The 21,929-nt window shown below is 38.9% G+C and overlaps 1 long non-coding RNA gene across 3 annotated transcripts in view; it reads left to right on the plus strand.

The window, feature by feature from the left end:
- Positions 1-21,428, plus strand: part of LOC147377085 (uncharacterized) — a 36,220-nt gene extending 14,792 nt beyond the window's left edge. The window contains exons 3-5 of one of the 3 annotated variants that reach the window (XR_015161318.1): positions 5,655-5,844; positions 14,594-14,827; positions 19,109-21,428. This is a non-coding gene — a long non-coding RNA (uncharacterized LOC147377085). Of the gene's footprint in view, positions 1-5,654; positions 5,845-14,593; positions 14,828-16,956; positions 18,299-19,108 lie in introns of those variants that run through there. The other 2 variants (XR_015161319.1, XR_015161320.1) reach the window with 2 other exon arrangements.
- Positions 21,429-21,929: the final 501 nt, after the last annotated feature.

Below are 21,929 nucleotides of genomic sequence, written 5' to 3' on the forward strand. Positions count from 1 at the left end.
CCCGAGAAACCTGTATACAGGTCAGGAAGCAACAGTTAGAACTGGACAAGGAACAACAGACTGGTTCCAAATAGGAAAAGGAGTATGTCAAGGCTGTATATTGTCACCCTGCTTATTTAACTTATATGCAGAGTACATCATGAGAAATGCCAGGCTGGATGAAGCACAAGCTGGAATCAAGACTGCCGGCAGAAATATCAATAACCTCAGGTATGCAGATGACACCACCCTTATGGCATCATAAGTGAAGAGGAACTAAAAAGCCTCTTGATGAAAGTGAAAAAGGAGAGTTAAAAAGTTGGCTTAAAACTCAACATTCATAAAACTAAGATCATGGCATCTGGTCCCATCATTTCATGGCAAATAGATGGGGAAACAATGGAAATAGGGACAGACTTCATTTTGGGGGCTCCAAAATCACTGCAGATGGTGATTACAGCCATGAAATTAAAAGACGCTTACTCCTTGGAAGAAAAGTTATGACCAGCCCAGGCAGCATATTAAAAAGCAGAGACATTACTTTGCCAAAAAAAGTCCATCTAGTCAAAGCTATAGTTTTTCCAGTATATGGATGTGAGATTTGGACTATAAAGAAAGCTGAGTGCTGAAGAATTGATGCTTTTGAACTGTGGTATTATAGGAGACTCTTGAGAGTCCCTTGGAGTGCAAGGAGATCCAATCCTCCATCCTAAAGGAAATCAGTTCTGAATATTCAATGAAAGGACTGATGCTGAAGCTGAAACTGTAGTACTTTGGTCACCTGATGCGAAGACCTGACTCATTTGAAAAGACCCTGATGCTGGGAAGGATTGAAGGTGGAAGGAGAAGGCAATGACAGAGGATGAGGTGGTTGGATGGCATCAGTGACTCAGTGGCCATGAGTTTGAGTAAACTCTGGGAGTTGATGATGGACAGAGAAGCCTGGCATACTGAAGTCTATAGGGTCACAAAGAGTTGGACACAAATAAGCAACTGAACTGAACTGCTTCTTGGAAGGAAAGGTGTGATACACCTAGACAGTTTATTAAAAAGCAGAGATATCGCTTTCCTGACAGAGGTCTGCATAGTGAAAGCTATGGTCTTTTCAGTAGTCATGTATAAATATGAGAGTTGGACCATAAAGAAGGCTGAACACCAAAGAATTGATGCTTTCAAACTGTAGTGCTGGAGAAGACTCTTGAGAGTCCCTTGGAAGTTAAGGAGAGCAAACCATTCAATCCTAAAGAAAATCAACCCTGAATATTCATTAAAAGGACTGATGCTGAAACTCCAATACTTTGGCCACATTATGCAAAGAGCCAACTCACTGGAAAAGACCTTGATGCTGAGAAAGACTGAAGGCAAAAGAAGAGAGTGACAGAGGATGAGATGGTTGGATAGCATCACTGACTCAGTGGACATGAACTTGGGCAAAGTCTGGGTGATAGTGAGGGACAGGAAAGCCTGGTGTGCTGTAGTCCATGGGGTCACAAACAGTGGTACGTGACTTAGCAACTGAACAACAATAGTAAGCTGAAGTTAATAACTTGTATAAAAGTGAAATGTATGACAAGAATAGCAACAAAGGATGTATGGGAGAAATATAAGTATACTCTTGTATGATTTTAACATTTTATCATATAGTATAATAGTGTTGGGGCTTCCCTCATAGTTCAGTTGGTAAAGAATCTGCCTGCAATGCAGGAGACCCGGGTTTGATTCCTGGGTCGGGAAGATCCCCTGGAGAAGGAAATGGCAATCCACTCCAGTATTCTTGCCTGGACAATCCCATGGACAGAGGAGCCTGGTGGGCTACAGTCCATGGGGTCACAAGAGTTGGACACAACTTAGCTACTAAACCACCACCACCACAATAGTATTTGAAGATAGAGTATAAGTTAAAGATGCAGTTGTAAACTCCAGATCAACCATTAAAAAACTAATACAAAAATACAGCTAATAAGCCAGAATGGAAATTAAATAGAATTTAAAAATTGATTAAAGAAAAAGGAAAAGACAAAAAAAAGGAGAGAATGAACACATTAGAAAAATACAAAATAGTAAAATGTTAGATTTAAACCTTACCATATGGAAAATTACACTAAATATAAATGGTCTAAACATCAAAATGGAAAGGCAGAGATTTTCATACTGGCTTAAAAAAAAAAAAAAAACCAATGAAATATATTAACACAAATTTATATATGGAAGAATATAATATATTCTTAAATTCATGTTAAAAAATATGCAAACATTACTCTTAAGAAAGGTGAACTGTATTAATATGAGAGAAAGTAAACTTTAGGGCAAGTATATTACCAGGGGTAAAGAAGACATTTCATAATAACAGAAAGATCATTTCAACATAAAGACATAACAGTCTTCAATGTATATGCACTTGTCAGAGCTTCAAAATACATGAAATAAAAGCTGACAGTCTAGAAAAGAAAAATAGATAAGTCTACAATTATAGTTTGCTACAAGTAGATAGAAAATCAATAAGACTATAAAAGACTTGAAAGCATTATTAGCAAAATAGGTTTGAGATCTAAAACCAAAAAACATGAAAACATACAAATACCAGAAGAAACTGAGATGAATTTCTTTTGAACTAGAGAAGAGAAATCTGTTCTTAACTATTAAGCCAAATCAGAAGAAATGATAGTTAAAAGACTGATACATTTAAGTACTTAAGGATTTAAAAAAAATTTTTTTTGCGTGGCAAAAAGTGCTACAGACATAGCAAAAGACAAATGAAAACTAAAAGACAATAATTGCAGTTGTGCCACAGACAAAGGGTTGATTTAAATAAAAAACAGAAAACGAGAGCCAAACCATGACGAAAATGGAAAAAAATCACAATACACGGTTCATAAAGACAATATCTTTTAAACAAATGAAAGGATAATCACGCTTACTCACAATAAGAGAAAGTTTAAAACAATATTGAACACCATTTCTCAAATCTCATCCATCAGAAATCGAAGAATTTGACAACACACTCTGTTAGCATGGCTGTGAATTATCAAATACTGTCATATATTGCTGATGGTAATGCAAAATTGTACAACAGCATTGAAAGGAATTTGGCATTATGTGATAAACTTATTCAAATCAACTTTTAGGGAACCATTTTGGGTAAACAATGTGAGAAGGAAAGAAAAAAATCACAATTCTTACCTAGAAATATCTACTTTCATGATACTGGCCCTCTTACATATTCAGATTGTCATTTCTTCCTATTCAAGAACTGATAACACAATTTTTTCTCCCCTAGGCTTTTCTTAGAGCTATTATGTAAAGTTCTGGAACCTATCAACATCCTTCTTTCTACTATGGCATTTTTACATATAGTCTGGAAAAGGAATACCTGCCCAAGTTTGCTGCTGTGTCCCCAGAGGGTCATTTTTGAAAGATATTTTACTTTTCAAAAGACTTTCACCTTTATTGAGGTATCATTGACAAATGAAATCATAAGATATTTAAAGTGTACATTGTAGTGATTTGATATATATGCACATTTTGAATGATTCCTTTCATCTAGATAGTTAACATATCCATCACCTCACATATTTTTTTGTGTGCATGTGTGTGTTGAGAACATTTAAATTCTACTTTCAAAGCAAATTTTGATTATGCAATACAGCATCAAGTTAAAAAGGCCCAAAATGGAGTCATTTTTCCCCAAGGCAGCAATCCAAGACTTTTAAGTATAAACAAAGAGAACAAAGATTGTGGCTCATCACCCCATTTATGAAAGGGTTAAGTTGCAACTCAATGAGGTTGCCTGCCATCTGTACACTCTTTGAAGGGGCCGGAATGGGGTGAGGGAAACAGCATAAAACATTTTCTGCTTTGGGCCTATAGATAACTAAGATCCATATTTAAGGAAGAATTTTAATGACCCTCAGTTCTTGAAACTTCCCATACACAGAAAAGCATCAAAATTATTAACTTGAGATATCTGTTCTTTGTAATTAGCAGTCATCTTTTACCCAAAATATGTTTGTCAACATGTATTTATTTCCCAGGCCCCCCAAATCATATATATAATGGCTCCTCCCCTATGTCTTTGGAGTAGTCCCCACAGAATTACTGAGAGGCTATCTCCTGGGCAATAGTTCTCTGTAAAGTCCCTGAATAAAAGTCAACTCACAACTTTTACATTGAATGTTTTTCTTTAATTTGAAACAGGCATACCTCATTTTGTTGTACTTTATGTTATTGTGCTTTGATTTTGACAATTGGTTTGTGGAAACCTCGTGTCCCCAGTGGCTCAGATGGTGACGAATCTGCCTGCAATACAGAAGACCCAAGTTTGATCCCTGGGTAAGGAAGATTCCCTGGAAAAGGGAATGGCTACCCACTCCAGTATTCTTGCCTGAAGAATTCCGTGGACAGAGGAGCCTGGTGGGCTATAGTCCATGGGGTTGCAAAGAGTTGGACATGATTGAATGAATAACACAGATACATTTTTTTTAGACATAATGTTATTGCACGCTTAACAGACTATGTGCTTAGTCGCTCAGTTGTGTCTGACTCTTTGTGACTCTGTAGACTGTAGCCACCAGGCTCCTCTGTTCATAGGGATTCTCCAGGTAAGAATACTGGAATGGGTTGCCATGCCCTCCTCCAGGGGATCTTCCCAGCTCTGGGATCGAACCCAGGTCTCCCTCATTGCAGGCAGATTCTTTACCATCTGACCCACTAGGGAAGCCCTTAATAGACTATGGTATAGTGTAAACCTAACTTTTATGTACACTGGATAAGCAAAAGTTTCACGTGACTCACTTTATTGCAATATTTGCTTTATTGTGGTGGTCTGGAACTGAGCACACAATATCTCTGAGGTATGTCTGTAATTGCAGTTTCAGCATTCACAGAAATGTGACCTTTAAAACAGTTGGTCTGAAATTACAGGATAAAGACTCCTGCTGTTTCCTTCCCCACCCACCCAAAAAGGTAGCCTGGACTGAAACAATGTTTTCTGTTCTTTTGCTAATACCTTCTTGCCCCACTCTCCTGCTGCCTATAACCTTCCAAGGCTGCCTGCTGCCTTGTAACCCTCCATTTCATACAACTCCTCAAAACACTCTTTTAGTTGCTAGATGGCTTCTTTTTTTTTCTTCTTTTCTTGCACTGTATCCTTCAGAATAACCCCACCCCACTGGGGAGAGATGATGTTCAAGAGGCAGCCAGAGCCAGGTCAGTGCTGGTGTTCAGTCATATCTGATACTTTGAGACCCTGTGGACTGTAGGCTGCCAGATTTTCCAGGCAAGAATACTGTAATGGGTTGCCATTTCCTTCTCTAGGGCACCTTCCCAATCCAGGGATCAAGCCTGCGTCTCTCGTGACTCCTGCTTGGCAGGCAGATTCTTTACCACTGCACCACCTGGGAAGCCCATTAGTTGCTAGATGGGATCCTATCCAATTCATGAATTGCCTTATATTAAATAAAACCAATTAATTTTAAAATTTACTTGAAGTTTTTTTTTTTAAACCAGTTACCAGCTATAGTCACCATGTTTTACGTTTGATCCTCAGACTTTATTAATCTTATAGCTAAAAATTTGTATACTTTTACTAACCTGTCTCTATTTTCCCCACCCTCAGGCCCTGATAACAACTTTTCTTTACTCAGCTTCTCCGTGTTTCTCTCTTTTTTTTTTAAAAGATTCCACATATAAGTGATACATGAGACACAGAGGGAGCAGATGGTGTTGGAAAACACAGTCACATCTAACTCTTTGTGACCATGTGGACTGTAGCCTGCAAGGCTCCTCTGTCCATGGGATTTCCCAGGCAAGAATACTGGAGTGGATAGCCATTTCCTTCTCCAGAGGATCTTCCCAACACAGAGATAAGTGAGAACAATACAGTATTTGTCTTTTTCTGTCTGATAGATTTCACTTAGCACAATGTCCTCAAAGTCTACCCACATTCTCACGAATAAAATGATTTCCTTCTTTCTCACAACTGAGTAATAGTTCACTGTGTAGTCATGTATGGATGTGAGAGATAGATCATATAGAAAGCTGAGTGCCAAAGAATTGATGCTTTTCAACAGTGATGTTGGAGAAGACTCTTGAGAGTCCCTTGGACTGCAAGGAGATCAAACCAATCAGTCCTAAAGGAAATCAGTCCTGAATCTTCATTGGAAGGACCGATGCTGAAGCGTCAATATTTTGGCCACCTGATGCAAAGAATTGACTCATTGGAAAAGACCCTAATGCTGGGAAAGACTGAGGGCAGGAGGAGAAGGTGACGACAGAGGATGAGATGGTTGGGTGACATCACTGACTTGATGTACATGGGTTTGCAAGCTCCGGGAGTTGGTGATGGACAGGGAAGCTTGATGTGCTGCAGTGCATAGAGTTGGACAGGACTGAGTGACTGAACTGAACTCTGTGTGTGTGTATATATATGCCACATCATTTTAAAACTTATTTATTTAGGCTGTGTTGGGTCTTCCTTGCTGCCTGAGGGCTTGCTCTGGTTGGGGCGAGTTGGTGCTACTCTGTAAGTTGCTGTGCATGGGCTTCTCCCTGCAGTGGCTTCTCTCTGTGGAGCATGGGCTTTAGGTGCACAGGCTTCTGTAGTTACATTCCGCAGGTTCTAGAGCTTGGGCTCAATAGTTGCGGCACACAGACTTAGTTACTGTGTCTGGAATCTTCCCATACCAAGGATCGAACCCATGTCCCCTGCATTGGCAGGCAGATTCTTACCACTGGACTACCAGTAAAGTCCATGCTACATATTCTTTATCCATGCTCTATTCATTCGTCTATTTATGGACACTTAGGCTGTTTCCATATTTTGACTATTGAGAATAATGCTGCAATGACATATAAGTCAACAGGTGTATCTTTAATATCCTATTTTAATTTTATTTGGATATATATCCAGAAGTAGGATGGCTAGGTCATATGGTAGTTCTAGTTTTATTGTTTGAGCAACCTCTGTGTTATTTTCCATACTGGCTGCACAAATTTGCAGTCCCACCCACAGTGTACAAATATTCTCATTTCTCTGCATCCTCACCACCACTTGTTGGTTTGATAACCATTTTAACAAGTGTAAGGTGATATTTCATTGTGGTTTTGATTTGCATTTCCCAAAGTGAAAGTGGAGAGTGAAAAAGTTGGCTTAAAGCTCAACATTCAGAAAACGAAGGTCATGGCATCCGGTCCCATCACTTCATGGGAAATAGATGGGGAAACAGTGGAAACAGTGTCAGACTTTATTTTTCTGGGCTCCAAAATCACTGCAGATGGTGACTGCAGCCATGAAATTAAAAGACGCTTACTCCTTAGAAGGAAAGTTATGACCAACCTAGATAGCATATTGAAAAGCAGAGGCATTACTTTGCCAACAAAGGTTCGTCTAGTCAAGGCTATGGTTTTTCCTGTGGTCATGTATGGATGTGAGAGTTGGACTGTGAAGAAGGCTGAGCGCCGAAGAACTGATGCTTTTGAACTGTGGTGTTGGAGAAGACTCTTGAGAGTCCCTTGCAAGGAGATCCAACCAGTCCATTGTGAAGGAGATCAGCCCTGGGATTTCTTTGGAGGGAATGATGCTGAAGCTGAAACTCCAGTACTTTGGCCACCTCATACAAAGAGTTGACTCATTGGAAAAGACTCTGATGTTGGGAGGGATTGGGGGCAGGAGGAGAAGGGGACAACAGAGGATGAGATGGCTGGATGGCATCACTGACTCGATGGACGTGAGTTTGAGTGAACTCCGGGAGTTGGTGATGGACAGGGAGGCCTGGCGTGCTGTGATTCACGGGGTTGCAAACCGCTGGACACGACTGAGTGACTGAACTGCACTGAACTGGTGATTACTGATACTGAACACCTTTTCATATACTTGTCTTTTTTGTGTCTTTAGAAAATTATCTATTCAGTTCTTCTGTATGCTTTTAATTAGATTGTTTGATAGTTTTTTGTTGAATTGTGTGTTCTTTATATATTTTGGATATTAATCCTTTATCAAATGTATGATTTGCAAATATTTTCTCACATTTCATAAGTGGGCATTTCGTACTGCTTGTTTCCTTTCCTTGGTTAGATGTAGTCTCACTTGTTTATTTTTGCTTTTGTTACCTCTGCTTTTGGTGACAAATCCAAAAAATCATCACCAAGACTGATGTCAGAGTGCTTACTCCCTATGCTTTTTGCTAGGAACTTTATGATTTCTGGTCTTACACTCTAGTCTTTAATCCATTTTGAAATGATTTTGGTTTATAATGGTAGATAGGGATCCAATTTCATTCTTGTCCAATTTCATTCATTGATTTCATTCTTGTCCAGCTTTCCCAACACCATTTATTGAAGAGACTATTTTTCCCCATTGTATATTCTTGGTTCCTTTGTTGTAAATTAATTAACCAAATATGCATGAATTTATTTCTGGGCTCTATTTTGTCCCTTTGAGCTATGTGTCTGTTTTTATAACAAAATGATACTGTTTAGGTTACTATAATTTTGTAATATAGTTTAAAATCAGAATATGTAATACAGCTTTGTTCTTTCTCAATTTTGTTTTGGCTGTTTGGGGTCTTTTGTAATTACGTATGAATTTTAGAATTGTTCATTCTATTTCTACAAAAAATGTCATTGGAATTCTGTAGGGATTGCACTGAATTTGAGATTTCTTTAAGTAGTATGAAGAACATTTTAAGAATATTACTTCTCCCAATCTGTGAGCACAGAAAAACTTTCCATTTATTTCTTTCATCAACATTTTATAGTTTTTAGTATACAGACCTTTTATTTCTTTGGTTAAATTTATTCTTGGATATTTTCTTTTGATGAAACTAAGTGGTGTTGTTTTGTTATTTTCTGTTTTGTATAGCTCATTGTCAGTGTTTTTAATACAATTAATGCTTACATATGGAGTTTGTATCCTGCAACTTTGATGAATTCATTTATTAATTCTAACAATTTTCGTTAGAGTCCTTGAGGGTTTCTATATATAATATTATGTCATCTGCAAGTAAAGACATTTTTACATATTCCTTTCCATTTTGAATGCCTTTTCTTTCTTTTTCTTGCCTAACTGCTCTGGCTGGGACTTCCAGTACTATGTTGAGTAAAAGTAACAAGAGTAAGCATCCTTTGCTTGTTTCTGATCTTAAAGTAAAAGCTTTCAGCTTTTTGCCATCAAGTATGATGGAAGTGAGAAATAGATTTAAGGGACTAGATCTGACAGATAGAGTGCCTAATGAACTATGGTCGGAGGTTTGTGACATTGTACAGGAGACAGGGATCAAGACCATCCCCATGGAAAAGAAACACAAAAAAGCAAAATGACTGTCTGGGGAGGCCTTACAAATAGCTGTGAAAAGAAGAGAAGTGAAAAGCAAAGGACAAAAGGAAAGATATAAGCATCTGAATGCAGAGTTCCAAAGAATAGCAAGAAGAGATAAGAAAGCCTTCCTCAGCGACCAATGCAAAGAAATAGAAGAAAACAACAGAATGGGAAAGCTAGAGATCTCTTCAAGAAAATTAGAGATAGCAAGGGAACATTTCATGCAAAGATGGGCTGGATAAAAGACAGAAATGGTATGGACCTAACAGAAGCAGTAGATATTAAGAAGAGGTGGCAGGAATACACAGAAGAACTGTACAAAAAAGATCTTCACAACCAAGATAATCACGATGGTGTGATCACTCACCTAGAGCCAGACATCCTGGAATGTGAAGTCAAGTGGGCTTTAGAGAGCATCACTATGAACAAAGCTAGTGGAGGTGATGGCATTCCAGTTGAGCTATTTCAAGTCCTGAAAGATGATGCTGTGAAAGTGATACACTCAATATGCCAGCAAATTTGGAAAACTCAGCAGTGGCCACAGGACTGGAAAAGGTCAGTTTTCATTCCAATCGCAAAGAAAGGCAATGCCAAAGAATGCTCAAACTACCACACAATTGCACTCATCTCACATGCTAGTAAAGTAATGCTCAAAATTTTCCAAGCCAGGCTTCAGCAATATGTGAACCAGGAACTTCCAGATGTTCAAGCTGGTTTTAGAAAAGGCAGAGGAACCAGAGACCAAATTGCCAACATCTGCTGGATCATCGAAAAAGCAAGAAGTTCCAGAAAACCATCTATTTCTGCTTTATTGACTATGCCAAAGCCTTTGACTGTGTGGATCACAATAAACTGTGGAAAATTCTGAAAGAGATGGGAATACCAGACCACCTGACCTGCCTCTTGAGAAACCTATATGCAGGTCAGGAAGCAACAGTTAGAAATGGACGTGGAACAACAGACTGGTTCCAAATAGGAAAAGGAATACGTCAAGGCCGTATATTGTCACCCTGCTTATTTAACTTCTATGCAGAGTACATCATGAGAAACGCTGGACTGGAAGAAACACAAGCTGGAATCAAGATTGCTGGGAGAAATATCAATAACCTCAGATATGCAGATGACACCACCCTTATGGCAGAAAGTGAAGAGGAACTCAAAAGCCTCTTGATGAAAGTGAAAGTGGAGAGTGAAAAAGTTGGCTTAAAGCTCAACATTCAGAAAACCAAGATCATGGCATCTGGTCCCATCACTTCATGGGAAAAAGATGGGGAAACAGTGGAAACAGTGTCAGACTTTATTTTTTGGGGCTCCAAAATCACTGCAGATGGTGACTGCAGCCATGAAATTAAAAAACGCTTACTCCTTGGAAGGAACGTTATGACCAACCTAGATAGCATATTGAAAAGCTGAGACATCACTTTGCCAACAAAGGCCCGTCTAGTCAAGGCTATGGTTTTTCCTGTGGTCATGTATGGATGTGAAATTTGGACTGTGAAGAAAGCTGAGCACCGAAGAATTGATGCTTTTGAATTGTGGTGTTGGAGAAGACTCTTGAGAGTCCCTTGGACTGCAAGGAGATCCAACCACTCCATTCTAAAGGAGATTGGTCCTGGGTGTTTTTTGCAAGGAATGATGCTAAAGCTGAAACTCCAATACTTTGGCCACCTTGTGCGAAGAGTTGACTCATTGTAAAAGACTCTGATGCTGGGAGGGATTGGGGGCAGGAGGAGAAGGGGACGACAGAGGATGAGTTGGCTGGATGGCATCACTGATTCGATGGACATGAGTTTGAGTGAACTCCAGGAGTTGGTGATGGACAGGGCAGCCTGGCGTGCTGCGATTCATGGGGTTGCAAAGAGTCAGACACGACTGAGCAACTTAACTGAACTGAACTGATGATGTTAGCCGGAAGTTTATCTTAGTGACCTTTACTTTGTTGAAGTACATTCCTTCCACACCGACTTTTCTCGAAGTTTTTTATCATAAACGGATGTTGAATTTTGTAAATGCTTTTTCTACATGATCGTATAATGTTTATCCTCCATTTTGTTAATGAGGTATAGCAAATTGATTGATTTGAAGATTATGAGTCATCCTTACATCCCTGGAATAAATCTCACTTCATTATGGTATATGGTCCTGTTAGTAGATTGTTAAATTTGATTTGCCAATATTTTGTTGAGGATTTTTTCATCTATGTTTATCAGGGATATTGATCTGTAATTTTCTTTTCTTGTAGCATCTTTGTCTGATTTTGGTATCAGGGTAATGTTAGCCTCATTAAATGAATTTGGAACTGTTCCCTCTTTTTCTGTTTTTTTGGAAAGGTTTGAGAAGGATTGATATTAATTCTTCTTTAAATGTTTGGTAGAATTCGTTAGTAAAGCCATCTGGTCTAATGTAGGAAATGCAGTGTTTCCTTATTGACTTTCTGTCTGGATTACCTATTCATTGTTGAAAAGGATTATTTTACTATTATTATGTTGTTATTTCTTCCAGGTCTGACAGTATTTGCTTTATATATTTAGGTGCTCCTCCTATTTTGGATGCATAAATATTTACAAATGTTACATCCTGTTTTCGATTGACCCCTTTATCACTATATAATGACCTTCCTTTTTTCTTCCTACACGTCTTTGCCTTAAAGTCTGTTTTATCTGATTGAAATAGAGCTTTGTACTTGTGCTCAGTTGCCCAGTCGTGCCCGACTCTGTGACCTCATGGATTGTAGCCTGCCGGGCTCCTCTGTCCATGAGGATTTTTCAGGCAAGCATACTGGAATGGGTTGCCATTTCCTCCTCCAGTGGAAGTATAGCTTACTCCTGCTTTCTTTTGGTTTCCATTTACAAAGAATACATTTTCCCATCTCTTCACTCTTAGTCTGTTTCCTTAGAGCTTCAGTGAATCTCTTATAGGCAGCATATAGTTGGGTCTTGTTTTTTTAATTCCATTCAGACACTCTGTGTCTTTACGAGGCAGGGGACTGCATCTTTTAGCATGTGGGATCTTAGTTCCCCAACCAGCAATGAAACCTGTGGCCCCTGCAGTGGAAGCGTGGAGTCTTAACCACTGGACTGCCGGGGGAGCCCCAAGACATTCTATGTCTTTTCATTAGATAATTTAGTCTTTTATATTTAAAGTAATTATTGGTTTAGGTGTGGACTTACTGTTGGCATTTTGTTAATTGTTTTCTGGCTGTTTGTAATTTCTTTGTTCCTTTCTTCTTCTTTTGCTCTCTTCCTTTTGATTTGATGATTTTCCATAGTCCTATGCTTATTGGTACCACTGTTATCTTTTGTATATCTGCTATAGGGTTTGCCTTAGGTTACCTCGAAAATCCCATGGACAGAGGAGCCTGGTGGGCCACAGTCCATGGGATCGCAAGAGTCAGACACGACTTAGCGACTAAACCACCACCACCCCCACCACCACCACCATGATACATAAAACACATATTTTACTTTTCTTTTCCATTCAAATCATTTTCTTGTGAAATGCCACTATGCTTTTGGAATTTCTCATCTTCAATGATTAACTAGTATATTTCCACAACATTCTTATTTTCATCTGTGGTTTTGCTTGTAATCTGAGCAATTCTCCACTATTACTTTCCAAAACTTCATGAAAGTCCTACATCTTTTGCAAGAAATTTGCAATTTCATTTTGAAAACAGTTTGGAGTGAATTTTCAAACAGGCTAATGGGAACAGAAAGATGTTATGTAAGGAAGGATATCTAATGACTAATTTTATAAGTGACTGATTTACTGGTAAATATAGAGCAAGGCAACTTTTGCTCAATCTCTCAGCTGTGGGGACTTTTAATGAAGCCTTGACTAATAAAAACCCCCTGCAGGCATGTAATAGGGTTGTGGTAAGTTTTATATGAAATAGTAACCATGAATGCTTAACACTGAGTTAGACAAGGCTGTGGTCCTAGTGTGATTAGATTGACTAGTTTTCTGTGAGTATGGTTTCAGTGTGTTTGCCCTCTGATGCCCTCTTGCAACACCTACCGTCTTACTTGACTATGCCAAAGCCTTTGACTGTGTGGATCACAATAAACTGTGAAAAATTCCGAAAGAGATGGGAATACCAGACCACCAGATCTGCCTCTTGAGAAATTTGTATGCAGGTAATGAATGAGTAAGTGAAGGAATCATAGTGAATGAGTCATAGTGAATGAGTAAGTGAATGAGTGAATCATAGTGAATGAGTACGTGAAGGAATGAATAAATGAATGTCTCCTTCAACTTTTTCTTATTACAGTAATCTCACAGTATCTACTGAGCCTTCCTCAAAAGTAATTTCCCCTAAGCCCTGAAAATGTTTTGTTCTGTGCTTTTAATTAAAAAAAAATTTTTTTTTATGAGGCAGATACCTCTGTAGTAATAGGGAATAGTCTCTAAGATACAGTGATAAATACAAAATGTAGAACAATTTGTAGCATATGTTTTTGTTTTTTTTTAATTGGAGAGAGAACACACACACATTTTTTGTCTGTGTGTTTGATATGTGCATAGACAGTCTTAAGGATATGTAAGAAACCATTAAGAGTGACTGCCTTTGGATAGTAACATTAGGAACACACATAAGATTTATTTTTTATTGTATACTTTTTATTGCTTATTTTTTTACTTTGTGAATGTATAAACATGTGTATGTTGCTTATATATATATATATATATATATATATAACTTGATAAATTTTTTACCATTTCTAAAACCAAAATAAATGGTAAGCAGGAGGACTGCAATAATGTGGGATTATTACTAAATCCATGTTAGAAAAATATTTAATATGAGTTTGTTACATGTATATATAGACGCATGTAAGGGTTTAAAAAATATTTTTTCTAGGTCTTCATCTGCCTGAAGCTTTACACATTGTACATTTCAAGTTGGCCTAAAGGGTTCAGTTCAGTTCAGTCGCTCAGTTGTGTCCAACTGTTTGCGACCCCATGAACCGTAGCACACCAGGCCTCCCTGTGCATCACCAACTCCCGGAGTTCACTCAAACTCATGTGCATTGAGTTGGTGATGCCATCCAGCCATCTCATCCTCTGTCGTCCCCTTTTCCTCCTGCCTCCAATCACTGCCAGCATCAGGGTCTTTTCCAATGAATCAACTCTTCGCATGAGGTGGCCAAAGTATTGGAGTTTCAGCCTCAGCATCAGTCCTTCCAATGAACACCCAGGACTGGTTACAGACATATAAAAATTGGATAGGATTTAATAGTTATACTTTTTATTTTTAAAAAATATTTCCACTTATTCATCATATAATTTGGTTTTTGACAGAAACTTAGACCCCTGGCCTTTCTTTGGGATTGGAATGAAAACTGACCTTTTTCAGTCCTGTGGCCACTGCTGAGTTTTCCAAATTTGCTGGCATATTGAGTGCAGCACTTTCACAGCATCATCTTTCAGGATTTGAAATAGCTCAACTGGAATGCCATCACCTCCACTAGCTTTGTTTGTAGTGATGCTTCCTAAGGCCCACTTGACTTCACATTCCAGGACGTCTGGCTCTAGGTGAGTGATCACACCATCGTGATTATCTGGGTCGTGAAGCTCTTCTTGTACAGTTCTTCTGTGTATTCTTACCACCTCTTCTTAATATCTTCTGCTTCTGTTAGGTCCATACCATTTCTGTCCTTTATCGAGCCCATCTTTGCATGAAATGTTCCCTTGGTATCTCTAATTTTCTTGAAGAGATCTCTAGTCTTTCCCATTCTGGTGTTTTCCTCTATTTCTTTGCATTGATCACTGAGGAAGATTTTTTTATCTTTCCTTGCTATTCTTTGGAACTCTGCATTCAGATGCTTATATCTTTCCTTTTGTCCTTTGCTTTTCACTTCTCTTCTTTTCACAGCTATTTGTAAGGCCTCCCCAGACAGCCATTTTGCTTTTTTGTGTTTCTTTTCCATGGGGATGGTCTTGATCCCTGTCTCCTGTACAATGTCATGAAGTTCATCAGGCACTCTATCAGATCTAGTCCCTTAAATCTATTTCTCACTTCCAATGTATAATCATAAGGAATTTGATTTAGATCATATCTGAATGGTCTAGTGGTTTTCCCCACTTTCTTCAATTTAAGTCTGAATTTGGCAATAAGGAGTTCATGATCTGAGCCACAGTCAGCTCCCAGTCTTGTTTTTGCTGACTGTATAGAGCTTCTCCATCTTTGGCTGCAAAGAATATAATCAATCTGATTTCCATGTTGACTAAGAGTGATAAAGTTGGCTTAAAGCTCAACATTCAGAAAACCAAGATCATGGCATCTGGTCCCATCACTTCATGGCAGATAGATAGGGAAACAGTGGAAACAGTGTCAGACTTTATTTTTGTGGGCTCCAAAATCACTGCAGATGGTGACTGCAGCCATGAAATTAAAAGACGCTTACTCCTTGGAAGGAAAGTTATGACCAACCTAGATAGCATATTCAAAAGCAGAGACATTACTTTGCCAACAATGGTCCGTCTAGTCAAGGCTATGGTTTTTCCAGTGGTCATGTATGGATGTGAGAGTTGGACTGTGAAGAAGGCTGAGCGCCGAAGAATTGATGCTTTTGAACTGTGGTGTTGAAGAAGACTCTTGAGAGTCCCTTGGACTGCAAGGAGATCCAACCAGTCCATCCTAAAGGAGATCAGTCCTTGGTGTTCATTGGAAGGATTGATGCTGAAGCTGAAACTCCAGTACTTTGGCCACCTCATACAAAGAGTTGACTCATTGGAAAAGACTGATGCTGGGAGGGATTGGGGGCAGGAGCAGAAGGGGACGACAGAGGATTAGATGGCTGGATGGCATCACCGACTTGATAGACATGAGTTTGAGTGAACTGCGGCAGTTGGTGATGGACAGGGAGGCCTGGCGTGCTGTGATTCATGGGGTCGCAAAGAGTTGGACATGACTAAGTGACTGAACTGAACTAGACCTCTGGCCACACAAAGTTTTGTTTCTGTGGCTTTTTTTCCATCATGGATTTTACAGTATTCTTGCATATATAACCTAAAAAATATGCTAAAATATTCAAATTAAATGTTGCATATATGATTTCTTCCTAAAGCATAGTATACTTTGTCAGTGCCCTACTCATCCTCAGGTCTGATTGTTGTATTTATGCCACCAACTTCTTGCTGCCTGAGGTCTTCTGGCATCTGGAGCCTTCCTTTCCTAGTGAGGTCACTGGAGGCTAAATTAGTTTAAACTTTAAAAGCAATTTAGCAGGTTGTATCAAAGGCCCTAAAAATGTGCATACCCTTTGATCCAACTAGAGGAAATAATCAGATAGATGGGTCAAGATATGGGTCAAGAAGTATATTTAAGGGTGTTTTCATATTCTTACCTAATTTAAAAAACAGTATCTAAATGTTAAAAAAGCAGACTGTTAAATAAATTGTAACAAATTTGTGCAGTAGAATACTGTTCAGTACTTCAAATGATACAGATGTTTATCGGTTACATTGAATGCTATTAGTTCATTGGTAAATATGTGTTAGGACAATCTTTGCTTCTCACTTCAATCTCTTAATTGTAGATACTAGACTGATGAGATCTTGACTAGAAAGGACCACTTTTAAAAAAGTTCTACATACATATAATGCATAGAAAAACATCTAGAATATTGACAATAACCTGTCATTTGTTGTCTCTATTCTAGATATCCCAGGTGGTGCAGTGGTAAAGAATCCGCCTGCCAAGGCAGGAGACACCAGAAACACAGATTCAATCCCTGGGTCAGGAAGATTCCCCTGGAGAAGGAAATGGCAACCCACTCCAGTATTCTTACCTGGGAAATCCCATGGACAGAGGAACCTGGTTGGCTACAGGCCATGGTGTTGCAGAGAGTCAGACACGACTGTGCATAGCACAGCACACTGCAGGTCTTGCATACGGTGGCAAATATTTAGTAGCTTATTAAATAAATAATGAAGAGAGTCAATGATGAGAATGTGTTACAAAGTAAGAGTTTTGATTATTTCAAATTTGTACAGTTGAAGTCCCTTTTAGAAAGTAAAGAAAAGAGGGGAAAAACCAGGTAGCAGGTTATACACTAAACTGTTAATGTGAGTTATATCTGACTGGGACTTTAAGGGTGATTGTTTTCTTTATACTCACTTAAGAGTTTCTAATTTGACTATAATTCTATATTACTTTTATAATGGAGAAATAATAAAAGTCAAAACTATTACATTTAAGATTAAAAATACTCAACAATAACAACAGTGAAGCTTTATGGTCTTAATACACAAAAGACTATTGTCTGTGTTGGCCAATTATGTTCCTTTGTAACAAATGTATTACACTCATTTGTAGGGCATCCCATGTAGAATACAGCTGAAACATTTCTGTAAACAATGCATAAATTATATTGGGTTTATTTCACCTATGGCGGGCCAGTTTTGCACAGTACTTAGAAACTTAGGAAAATTGCAGGGTTGTTTATCAACTAATAAATAAGCTACTATTAAAGCCATTTGGAAAATATTCTCCTGGGTTGTAAGATGTTATTGATATGGAGGTGTCTGAATGTACTTTTTTAGGGAAAGGAGAATTTCTAATGTTTTTAGTTAAATTACTTTATCTTAAATAAAGGAGAACTGGGGCCTTCCCTGGTAGCTCAGTGGTTAAGAACCTGCCTGCCAATGCAGGAGACATTGGTTTGATCCCTGATCCAGGAAGATCCCATGTGCCACCGAGCAAATAAATCTGTAATTAAAAAAAAAAAAATTAGAGCTGCAGATGTAATTTGTTTAAATGTTCAAAGTTTCAAATAGTGAAGTCAAAGGTTATTTTAAAAACTTGAGGTTGCTTTGGGATGTGGTTAGATGTCTCTGCTAAATATTCCCTAGTGTTTTCCATAGGATCACATTTTCTTGTCATAGCGTGTTCAAGTACCTGTACCAGTCTTTAGATTGTAAGCTCAATAAGAACAGAAATAATATCTGTCTTACTGGCAAATTACAAGAACTTAACATTTAAAAAAAAAAAGAATGTATAAATGAATGGAGTTGTGATTTTAAAAAAACGTTTTATTAGAGGACAGTTGATTTACAACGTTGGGTGGTTAGTTTCAGGTGTACAGCAGATTGAATCAGTTATTCAGTTCAGTCAGTCATGTCCAACTCTTTGCAACCACATGGACTGCAGCATGCCAGGCTTCCCTATCCATCACGATCTCCCGGAGTTTGCTCAAACTCATGTACATCGAGTTGGTAATGCCATCCAACCATCTCATCCTCTGTTGTCCCCTTCTCCTCCTGCCTTCAATTTTTCCCAGCATCAGGGTCTTTTCCAGTGAGTCATTCTTCACATCAGGTGGCCAAAGTATTGGAGCTTCAGCTTCAGCATCAGTCCTTCCAGTGAATATTCAGGACTGATTTCCTTTGGGACTGACTGGTTTGATCTCCTTGCAGTCCAAGGGACTTTCAAGAGTCTTCTCCAATACCACAGTTCAAAAGCATCAATTCTTTGGTGCTTAGCTTTCTTTATAGTGCAACTCTCACATCTATACATGACTACTGGAAAAACCATAGCTTTGACTAGATGGACCTTTGTTGGCAAAGTAATGTCTCTGCTTTTTAATATGCTGTCTAGGTTAGTCATACCTTTTCTTCTAAGGAGCAAGTGTCTTTTAATTTCATAGCTGCAGTCACCATCTGCAGTGATTTTGGAGCCCTCCAAAATAAAGACTCTTACTGTTTCCATTGTTTCTCCATTTATTTGCTATGGGATTGGATGCCCTGATCTTAGTTTTTTGAGTATTGAATTTTAAGCTAACTTTTTCACTCTCTTCTTTCACTTTCATAAAGAGGCTCTTTAGTTCTGATGCTGAAGCTGAAGCTCCAATACTTTGGCACAGAACTGACTCATTGGAAAAGACCCTGATGCTGGAAAAGATTGAAGGCAGGAGGAGAAGGGGACAACAGAGGATGAGATGGTTGGATGGCATCACCAACTCGATGGACATGAGTTTGAGCAAGCTCTGGGAGATCGTGATGGACGGGGAAGCCTGGCATGCTGCAGTCTGTGGGATTGCAAAGAGTTGGACACGACTGAGTGACTGAACTGAATGTGTATATGTCAGTCCTGATCTCTCAATTTATCTCTCCACTTCCCTCCTCCCCACCATAACCATAATTTTTTTTAGATTCCACATATAAGCAGTATCAGATGATAGTTGTCTTTATCTGGCTTACTTCACTATGTATGACACTCTCTAGATCCATCCACCACCTCTGCAAATGACCCAATTTCATTCCCCTTTTTATGACTTGAGTAATATTCCATTGTATATCTGTATTACATCTTTTGTATCCACTCCACTGTTGATGGACATTGAGGTTACTTCCATGTCCAGGCTATTGGAAGTAGTGCTGCAGTGAACACTGGGGTGCATATATCTTTTTGAATTATGGTTTTCTCCAGATATATGCCCAGGAGTGCATTATATGACAGCTTATTTTTGTTTTTTTAAGGAACCTCCATACTGTTCTCCATAGTGGCTGAACCAATTTACATTCCCACAAACAGTGTAAGTCTTTTCCACACACTCTCCAGCATTTATTGTTTGTAGATTTTTTGATGATGGCCATTAGAATTGTGATTTAGAACAAGAAAATAAAAGGTTAGAGTTTTGAAATGCACTATGGATATGGTTCCTTACACACTGATGCAGAGGTATATGTTTCATTAAGATTTGAGTTTTTTTTTGTTTTTTTTTTTTAAGATTTGAGGTTTTAAGGTGAGATATTTACATTTGTAGTATAGCCAACTGCAGTACGTGAAATGCCAAGATACAAATATACTACTAAAAATTCCTATGAGGTGTAACAATGTAGAGAATAATGGTAGATAAGCTCCCTCAGTTGTGTCCGATTCTTTGCGAGCCCATGGACTGTAGCCCACCAGGCTCCTCAGTCCGTGGGATTTTCCAGGCAAGAGTACTGGAGTGGGTTGCCATTTCCTTCTCCAGGGGATCTTCCCAACCCAAGGATCAAACCCGGGCCTCCCGCACTGCAGGCAGACGCTTTACCATCTGAGCCACCAGGGAAGCTCAAGCTACATATCATAATTATATAAATTCAGAGCTGGGAGGGAACTAAAGAGCATCTAAAAGTCAATCCTTTCATTTTATATGTGAATAAATGATAACCAATAAAATGTAAATAACTTACAAGGTGACATAGCTCATTACTGGTAATACCAGACTATGTGCCAGGTCTCCTGACTTGTTGGTCTAGATCTCTTTTCCGCCTAAACCAAGGCAAGCAAGCCAGTGGGGTGTCATAGGCAATCCTTTTGTTCTTTGAACATGGTAGTCCAGATTAGCATGGTTCTTTAGCCACAGAGAGCAACACCAATGTGAGGTCATTAGGAAGGGCATTGTAAAAGAAACAGAAGAGTTCTCATCCAGAATACTGTACATAGCTCTGTGTCCACACCAGAGGAAAGATACGCTAACGCTGGAGAAGAACCGCAGGAGGACATGAAAGTAATCTGACAACTGGAAGAATAGGATATAAATGTTCTGATATTTCAGCCTGAGAGGTTAAAGGAAAATAATTGTGGGGACTGGACCTGAAACTTCGGAAGTTGCAATACAGAAGAAAATGAGACCCTTCCACAGAATAGGCCTGGATGCCATTGTCAGAGGTGGCGATGAGTCAGATGATCCAGAACACTGAGCAGTGTGATAATTCCTGTGGCCTTATTTACAAAACCCTTTCTCTCGTCATTTCAACTCCCACCTGATCCCTGGAAACGTCACCAATGGAGAAGGGACAGTGAGTGCCTAGTTGTCTCCCTTGGCGACAGTGGCGCTCCAGCTGCCAACAGGCTGACACTGACTTGGAGTTCTTCCTCTGTTGACCTTCATTTCATTCCAAATCCTGGATTATTGTGAATGAGAGACATCTTCTCTCCATCAGTCATAACTGTCAACTACTCATGTCTTGTACCCATTTTCTCTTGTCTGCTAAACTAATTTTATGTCTGTGAATACTTTCCTGTGTAAGTATGCCTTGATTTATAATAGCCATAGTGAAAACTGTTTGTTATGAAACTGTCGGAACATTCAAAAATGTGTTTTGTGTATCCAAAAAGAAATAAATTATCCCAGTTTGTTTCCCATCTTTGGTGTGTTCCATGTCTTCCTTAAAGTTAATCAGATGTCATAGTGTTCAGCTTTCCTCTCCTGAGGGTTTTTTCCTTCTTTTATCTTCCCTTTTACATTTAACATTTTTAAATATTTAGTGTTATTTGTTTGGCTGTACTGGGTCTTAGTTGTGGCATGCAGGATCTTCAGTTTTCATTTTGGCATGTGGAATCTCATTCCTCAACCAGGAATAGAACCCGGGCCCCATACGTTGGGAGTGTGGAGTCTTAGCTGCTGGATCACCAGGGAAGTCCCTGTACTTTAGTACTCTTTCATGCATATTTTGTGTATATATATATATACATCTGGCTGCATCAGGTCTCAGTTGTGGCATGTGGGATCTTGACTGCATCGTGCAGGATCCTTCGTTGTGGAGCGTGGGCTCCTACAGTTGCGGTGTGCAGGCTTAGTTGCTCTGCAACATGTGGGATCTTAGTTCCGAGACCAGGGATCAAACCTGGGTTCCCCACATCTCA

This window comes from Bos grunniens, chromosome 3 (genome assembly GCF_055505025.1).
Source record: "Bos grunniens cultivar Pamir isolate PY7600 chromosome 3, Bosgru_T2T1.0, whole genome shotgun sequence".
NCBI lineage: Eukaryota > Metazoa > Chordata > Mammalia > Artiodactyla > Bovidae > Bos > Bos grunniens.